A 9,538-nucleotide genomic window follows, 5' to 3' on the forward strand; every position below is an offset into this window, starting at 1 on the left:
TTCTCCGTTCTAATACCTGCGAGCTCTCCGACACTCTGACACCCCCGATCCTTCTGTGACCTTGCGGGGCCTGGGGCCACGCTGGCCCCGCGTGGGCTTCACCCCGGTTTAGCCCCTGGAGCAATGTCCCTCAGTGGAACAGACTTTTAAAAGTCCTGATTTTGTGCTCCGTTCCTCCGCCGCTTGCCGGGAGCCGGCCCCTCCCCCCGCGGTCTATCTTCCCGTCGTTTTAGATTCACTTCTCCGCCAGTCCTACCTTTCAGAAAGTGGTTGATTTTCTGTTTCTAGAGTTGCTGTTCTTCTTCTCTTCGCTCTCCCGTTGTATTTGTAGGTGTTTGCAATGTTTAGATAAGCTATCGAGCTGATCTCCTGTTACCTGATGTAGTCTCAGGCTGCTACTTCTCCGCCATCTTGACTCCCTCCTTTATTCAGACTTTCTTGCTCAAGATCCCTGCTATCAGGTTTTTGGGATCATTGAGATGCTAATCCATGGTTCCTACTACTTTTCCCACTATGCATCAGCCCCTACTGGGGAACTTTCCTGAATTTAGCCAAGGTCAATTCCATGATTCATTCAGAATACCGTTAATTTACTTTTCCTCAGTTACCTTGCCTTTCTTTACTACTGCCATACTTGTCTGACAAACCCCAACCCTGAATGATCCCAGCTATGAGCCTTCTCTCTGCCTGGCCCCGAGTGGCAGAAATACCCCACCGTCAAGCGGAGAGACTGTAAAATGATATATCTCAACATGGTGTGGCAATTGTTGCCTTTTCTCAAATTGCTGTATTTTTTTTTTTATCCCTCTTTGTTCTTAGGTCTTTTAACTTTCTTCATGATATTTCGAAAAGACAGAAGTCATTATATAGGCTCTCCCCCATCTCCCCGCCATCTACCGAATTTTCTCTGTTCTTCCCCTTAACAGAGGAGGAAGGGTACTGTTTTACCTGTGGTTGCTTGTCCTCCAGCTCCCACACACTCCCCCTCAAGGCCTAGGTTCCTTTATCATTCCCTCTCCTGAATCATCCAACATTCCCTCTTGCTTGGCTCATTTTATTAGTACAAAATTAAATTCCACAAATGAGTGAAATCATATGGTATTTGCTTTCTCTGACTGACTTATTTTGCTAAGCATAATACCCTCTAGTTCCATCCATGTTGTTGCAAATGGCAAGATATTCTTTTTGATGGCTGAGTAATCTGTATATATATATACCACATCTTCTTTATCCATTCTCTAGTCAAAGGACATTTGGGCTCTTTCCATAGTTTCACTATTGTTGATAATACTCCATAAACATTGGGGTGTCAGTATCCCTTTGAATTTGTATATTTGTATCCTTGGAATAAATACCTGATAGTGCAATTGCTGGGTCATAGGGTAGTTCTATTTTTTTTTTTTTTAACATTTTGAGGAACCTCCATACTGTTCTACACAGTGGCTGCGTAAGTTTGCATTCTCACCAACAGCGCAAGATGGTTCCCCTTTCTCTGCATTCCCACCAACACCTGTTGTATCTTGTGTTGTTAATTTTAGTAATTTTGACAGGTGTGTGGTGGTATCTCATAGTGGTATTGATTTGTATTTCCCCGATGAGGAATGATGGTGAGCATCTTTTCATGTGTCTGTTAGCCATCTGTATTGGGGCACCGTGTTTTGAAAATTCTCCTTTCACTGGCCTCTCATTTATCCCACTTTACTGGTTCCTTCACTCCCTGGGTCCTCTTCTCCTACCTCTTCTTATTTTTGTCTCTTCTCTTCTAACCTCATGTATTTCTAGGTATTAAATGCCATTTGCATACTGATGACTTCCAAATTTGTATTTTCAAACAATACTTCTTATTCTTGGTTCTAGATTCACATCGGACTGCCTACTAGATAGCTCTTCTTGGGTTGGTAGAGACATCTCAAACTTAACATTTTTGAATTCTACATTTCCGTCATTCCCTGCATTCACTCAAGCCATCAAACAGGTCCGGAAAGCTCTACCCACAAAATGCAATTTATATCTGTCTGCTCCTCTCCATTTTCACTACTTTCACCTATATTAAAGCCAGTCTTCCACTGCAGCAACAGCACCACAACAATTCCTACTTGAACTTATATTCACATTCTCAGTAATACATCCCTAGTATGAGAGCCAGAGTGATCTTAACAAATGGTATTATGTTTTCTGCCAACTGTAGAACATAGCAATTGCTTTCCATCAGGTGCTACATAAATGGCCCCTTGCTTACTTCTCCAACCTTACCCAGTATCACTGCCTCCCTTCCCTTGCTACCCATTCTGTAGCTGTGGCAGACCTTGTAGGTGGTCCTCCCATATACCCTTGCATATTGACCTTTATGGCTTCCAATCGCAACTACTTGCAGTTCTTGCTAGCTCCTGGACCTTGCTTGGTCCACTATCATGCAGGCTGGAAGTGCCAGAGAGTTAACACCCCTGAGGACTAGATTTCAGCCAATTCCTGATGGGACTTAGTCTCTACAGGTGGGATAAGTGAAGCATATTCTACACTGTCCCTCAGTGTTCCCCAGTATAAACGAATCCTGGCAGCCCATGATAGTAACCTGCATGATAACCACTCCTTCCCTGATTCCCTTTCCTACTCTCCTCCCAATGGCTCTTGGGACATCCCACCTCCCCTCAATGAATTTCTGGCACTCAAATCCTTGTATCAATGCTCAAATCTTTGCTCAGGATTGGTTTCTGCAAAAGCCGAACCGAGACACTGAGACTTTTTCAATTCCTCAAGGGTCCTCCCTACATAATGAACTTTGTTCATGCTGTTTCCTGTACTTGGAAATTTCTTCTCTTCACCTGTTCTTTGTATGACCATCTCATTCTCATCTTTCAGGTCTCAAGGAAATCTTCCCTGATAATCCTAGCAAAAATAAATGGCTGATCATGCTTGCTCACACCAGCCAAAGTGGTTTCCTTCCCTTAACTTCTTGTTTCTGTGTCCTCAGTAAACAGTCAGTTCCATGAGGGCAGGGACCAGGTCTATTTGCTATGCAATGGGTACCCAGTGCCTGGAAACGTGTTGAGCACATAACAGACTTTAAAAAAGATAAATAAATGTTTAATTTCAAAATAATTTAATTTATAGAAAATTTGCAAAGATGGTGCAACGAGTTCCTTTATTCCTCACACCCAGTTTCCCCTGTCATTCACATCTTTTATTAATAAGCTAATGTTGGTTCCTTATTATTATTATTATTTTTTTTAAAGATTTTATTTATTTGACAGAGAGAGATTGCAAGTAGGCAGAGAGGCAGGCAGAGAGAGAGAAGGAAGCAGGCTCCCTGCTGAGCAGAGAGCCCGATGCGGGGCTCGATCCCAGCACCCTGGGATCATGACCTGAGCTGAAGGCAGAGGCTTTAACCCACTGAAGCACCCAGGTGCCCCAGTTCCTTATTATCAACTAAATACTATACTTTCAGAAATCTTTAGTTTTTATGTAATGTCCTATTTATGTCTCAAGATCCCATCCAGGATGCATTTAGTTGTCATCCTCCATACCTCTTGGCTCTGACAGTATCTCACACCTTCCTTGTTTTTTGATGACTTTGACTGTTTTGATGTGTGCTTACTGGTCAGATGTTTCATAGAACATCCCTCAGTTGGCATTTGTTTGATGTATTTCTTATTTTTAGACTGCAGTTTTGTATTTTGGGGAGGAATTTTCCACAGGAAAAAAATACCATTCTATCATCATCTTAAAGGTATAATACTCTGAATATGACTTACTGCTGTTGATATTAACCTTGATCACCTGGCTGGGATAGTGTTTGTCCGGCTTCTCCACTGTGGAGTGGAGACCATTCCACACTGTACCCTTTGGAAGGAAGTCACTATGTGTAACCCACACTTAAGGAGTGAAGGGTTACACTCCATTGCGTAGGGGTGGACATCTACATAAATTATTTGGGATTTTTCTGCACAGATTTGTCTCTTGTCCCTAATCTATTTATTTATCCAATCATTTCCATCAGTATGGACTCATGAATATTTATCTTATACTTTGGACTATAATCCACTACTTCTTTATTTTATGCCTCAAACGGTTACATCTTTGGCCACTGGGAGCTCTTTAACAGGTGCCTGTGTGTACCTCTGACATATTCCCATCAATGTGAATAGTTCTTTTTTTTTTTTTTTTTTAAATTGGGAGGACAGTTTTCACTTCTGACCTTATAAGATGCTCCAGGCTCACCTTGTATATTTCCTTCCCCAGCCCTAGAATCAGCCGTTTTCCCAAGAATCTCTAGTCGTGCTTATTGGATATCTGCACATTGGGTGGGCTTACTGATACTGGGATGTCATTGTTTCTAGAACTTCTCAGCTGATTAGATAAGGAAGTAAGTATATGTAAGTACTTTAATCTGGCTGCCACCATCCACCATCCATTTACGTAATTGTTCAATTCTAATATACACATATAATGCTGTCAGAATTGTTAACCTGCCCTCCTGTGGGGAGTCACTTTATCGATTAGAGTACAGTGCTAATGTACAATCCCTCTGCCTTTAAACTTACAGACTCCACTCATTTCCCGAGTTACTCAGGTCAGTACCTTGCATCTAGTTTAGCTAGGTTGTTTTATACATTTTAAATAATTTATATGATAATATTTTTCTACTTTAGTTTGTGAAATAGTGGATTATATTCATTGATTTTTAAATGTTGAACTAGTCTTATATACCTGGAATAAATCCCACTTGATTATGATGCATTTTTTATACATTATTGGATTTGATTTGCTTATATTTTGTTGAGAATTTTTTAGTCTATGCTAATGAGAAATATCAGTCAGTAGTTTTCCTTTCTTATAATGTCTTTATGTTGGTTTGAGATTAGGGTAATGCTGGTGTCTTAGTAAGAATTAGGAAGTTTTTCCTTTTATTCCATTTTCTGGAAGAGATCATGAAAATTTGGTATCATTTCTACTTTAAATGCGTGGCAGAATTTACAGGTACAACCATCTGGACTTGATGCTTCATTTTTGTAAAAGTTATTAATTACTAACTCAATTTCTTTAATAGCTATAGAGCTCTTACCTATTAGAGTTATTTTGAATTCCCACTCAGATAATTCCAAAATCTCTGACATATCTAAGTTTTGTTCTGAGGCATGATTTTTCTCTTTAGAAGAGAAGTTTCCCTTTTCTTTTCTTTTTTTTTTGCATTTTAGCACATAATTATTCACTGAAAGTGAGACATGATGCATCAGGTAATAAGAACAAAGATAAAAGAACTTTGTGTGAGGATTTATGTTTATTTGGCTAGGAGCTGGGCTTTGTTAAATGATTGCTGTACTTGTGGGGTCAGAGATATCAAATTGCTCTAGCACCCTTGTTTCTCTCCCCTCTTAACTTTGGTCTTCCCTAAGTACTTCGACTCAGAGAGAGTCTGTATCTGGCGGCTCTTTCAGCTCTAATGAATCCACTCTTTTTATTTTTTATTTTATTTTTTTAAAGATTTTTTATTTGTTTATTTGACAGACAGAGATCACAAGTAGGCAGAGAAGCAGGCAGAGAGAGAGAGAAGAAGGGAAGCAGGCTCCCCGCTGAGCAGAGAGCCCAATACGGGGGCTGGGATCGGAGCCCTGAGACGAAGGCAGAGGCTTTAACCCACTGAGCTACCCAGGCACCCCAGAATCCACTCTTTTTATACGGAAGCTTGTTGGTGTGGTTGTATGCTATGGGAGAAGGAGAGAGGTATAAAGTCTTCCATTTAAATCTGGGTCTTCGAGTGGGCTTGTGTCATAGTGCTGTGACCTTCACAGGTGTTTTTCCTGTAGTACAGCTTTTTATTTGGCCTTGCACCATCCACCCATCCCCACTGTAGCATCCCCTGCCTCCCCCCATCTGTTTCCTTAAAGCCCTGGCCTCCACTGACTGCGTAGATTCCTTCTTCCCTTAGGCGAGGCAGGAATGCCAACTCTTCCTCCAGCTTTTATCAAGCTCTGTCAAAGTAGGCCTTTGCGATGGAAAAGGCTCTGGGTCTATTTCACAGTATATACCCCTCCTTTCTTGCTGGAGCCACGAGGGGATTTTCTCAAATCTCTTGCCAGGAGACTTTGGTGGGGAGATTATAGGTAAAGCCCACAAAAGTGTAGGGGCCCCTCAGACGACAGTTCTCAGAACATCTTCGCTTTCATGCTAGTCTACTCTCAGCCTCCAGTAATTCATCAGAATTACCATTTAAGTGTTCTTAACAATATATGGCTCTTGGGACTCTTGGGCCAGGTAAGCAAATGTTGATTTGCTGTCTGGATTCAGCTGTACTCCAGATCGCAGGGAGACTGTTTGCCCTGCAAACAATTTCTCTGATGGGTCCAAGAAGTCACCGATTCTCAGTTTGAACAGCTTTATCTTGTAAGGTTGCAAGTGACAGCTTCTGAGCTCTGAATATTCCAGTGCTGAATCTGGAAGTCCCTATAATAAGCTTCTAGTATCTATCTGTTGACCGAACGTGTTATTCTTTACTTCCTACATCAATATTTTATGCCATCTTTTATATGTATGATACATTTCACAATAAAAAATAAGTGAAAAAGTTACTCTAACTTGGTAAAACCTGGTCATATACTTAATCCTATTTAGGTATCTTTTGTTTATAATTTACATGCTCAGGGAATTATTTAACATATAGTTCCATGAATGATGACTCTCGAGTACCTAATAACCCAGTTTTCTAGGACCAAATTAAAATGATGTGATATAATTCAATTAAAATCATCAATCTGAGATTTTTTTATCATACAATGAAAACTAACTGAACATTACAATGTAATCATTTTAAATTATCCTTATCATGTTTATAGAGAACATTTTCTATTGATTAGTTTATTACAAATAAATAGGATTTAATAGATCCTTTTCTTCCTTTCTTTCTTTTTCCACAGATATATGCCCAACTGTATGATTTGGTGGAAAACAAACTACACATAGATATTTACAAATAGAAAATGTTAATATGTTTCCTAAGTATTTTTTATTGCTCTTGTGAACAGGAATTATAGTGTTTTTGGTGAATATGAGCAGATTTCTTAACCTTTCAGAGTTTCAGTTTTCTTATATATAAACTAGGGTTAATAATATAATCCACTTTATAGACCTTTTGTGAGGATCGAATAAGCATGGCAAACACCACAGTGCCTGGCACATAATGAATGCTCTCTAAATATTCGCTGTTGTTAGTATTAGTAATAAATCTAGTCTTTTGGATATACTTAAATCATAGCCTCAGTAGAAAAAGATTTTCTTAACAGCTAATAGGACAGATATGCTAAATAGAGGGGAAGCCATTTGCACTCTTGTTAATGACATTGTGCCCATAATCCCCATGTGAAAGCAATTGTCACAGTTTTCTGGTCACACAGTTCTCACTTTTCCTTTCTTCACTGTGCGTTTCCGAAGGACTGCACTTAAATAATATTTAAAGCAAGCTTGTAACCTCTCTCTGCAAAATAAAAATAAGGCTTTTTTGTTGTTGTTTGTTTTTAAGACCTGTCCTTCGGGTTTGTCTTGTCCTCTGTTGTCACTTAGAGATAAGGATCTAATAGAGTTCGGGTCGCACAGTTCAGTGTTTGAAACCTGTGATTCCAAAGATCCTTTAAGGATAAAGAGATAAGGTCAAAACACCTCAAATGAACACTTAGATTAGGATGTTTGATACCTGCCTATCCATAAATCAGGCAGCCAAAGTGAAGTTTTAAAAATCACACACCAGTAGGAACCTGCACAACTACAAGACAGGATTTCCATATAGTCAGGGAGCATCTGAGATGGGGTTCAAAATCCGTGGATGCTCCCTGGCAATTGGTCCAAGCTCAGGAGTTAGGTCAAAGGGGGCAATGGAAATTAGGATTCTGGCATCTATAGTGCTGGTTTTAGTGGAATTTGAGTTAAATGGTGCATTAGCTCAAGCAGACAATTAAGAATGAGAAGGAAAAGTAGCTAAGAACAGAAACTGAGAAATTCAGTTGGAGAGGCAGAAGAAAGGGAACCTGTGAAGGAGGAGTCTTGCAGGAGAGAATATCAAGAACGAGATCCAGAGGGAGTAAGAGAAACGCAGGCTGAAAAGGGGCTCCTGGATCTGGCAGTTTAAAGCCTGAAAATGACAGACCAGATTCAGCAAGGTGCTGGGGACAGAAATCACACTCTGCGTCCTGAGGGCAGGTTGAAGATGTGAGTGTGTATGAGTGGACAAGGGTGTGGACATTCAATCCAGAAATCCAGAAATTCTGAGATGGGCAGGTTCTGGAGCCCCCAAGTTAAAAAGAAAAAAATCAGATCACTCAGTACCTTTCCAATAATAATAGGGTATGAGAAATACCTGTGTAACCTATCCCATGTCTAGACTATGCCCAGTTGAGGGTTCTGCCGTACCCTGACTCTCCTTCAAGTAATCCAAGCTATGAAAGTAAGGGACAGGGGCGCCTGGGTGGCTCAGTGGGTTAAGCCTCTGCCTTCGGCTCAGGTCATGATCTCAGGGTCCTGGGATCGAGCCCCGTATTGGGCTCTCTGCTTAGCTGGGAGCCTGCTTCCTCCTCTCTCTCTCTGCCGGCCTCTCTGCCTGCTTGTGATCGCTGTCTGTCAAATAAATAAATCTTTAAAAAAAAAAAAAAAAGAAACGAAAGTAAGGGACATGCAGAAACCCACAGGTAGGGTCTGGAATGATGAAAAAAACAAATCCCTAGAAACAGAAGCAGAATGAAAGGCAACAAAGAGAAAATGACACACTTTTTGTGGCCTCTCACCTTTATGCAAAAGCATAATGTGAAACGGTATGTTTTGCAACTTCTTGCGACTTTGCCCCACGGGTCGGATGCAATTCGAATTTGGAGAGCCAAATCTGGTTCCCACTCCTGACCAGAACATCTGGTTTGTGATAAGTGCTCGAAGATCCTGTATTTTCTGAAGTATGCAGTGGGTGTGGTGATGGCAGGAGTCACTGGAGGCAGAATGGGTGAGCTAATCAGGGTATGCCATAACGTGAAGGTGGGGAGGACCTGAGTCCTTTCACGGAGTAGCGTCATAGCGGCGAGGTTAGGGAGACGGCGCCCATCGCCTAGACCTGGCTCCCAGGCCTGCACGGATTCATGGCTTCATTCATTGTTTCTGGATCTCAACACTAGGTTGTACAGTAAGTGCCTGGGGCTCTAGTCCTGGGACAACTGTAGTCCACAGCTTATAAAGCCACACTATATAGCCGGGGGGGGGGGCAGGAAAAGAGGAAGGCAATTTGGCATGTGGATATATACTTTTATGGTCATACATAAATGTGATATACAGCAAAATATGTACATCTATCTGTGTATGTCTTTCTCGAAGGTTTCTAAGAGATACGATTTTCTCTTAAACCCACATTTCACTGTTTCAAAAATAAAAAAAAACTACCTACATTTTATTGGGTACTGAGCTGTACAAGTTTGATTTGCCGTTCAGCATGACAAACTCTATATTTTAAGCCCACGTATCCTATTTATCATACTTGTATATGACAATAGCCTCCCATGTGGAAAATATT

Source organism: Meles meles, chromosome 20 (genome assembly GCF_922984935.1).
Source record: "Meles meles chromosome 20, mMelMel3.1 paternal haplotype, whole genome shotgun sequence".
Classification (NCBI taxonomy): Eukaryota; Metazoa; Chordata; class Mammalia; order Carnivora; family Mustelidae; genus Meles; species Meles meles.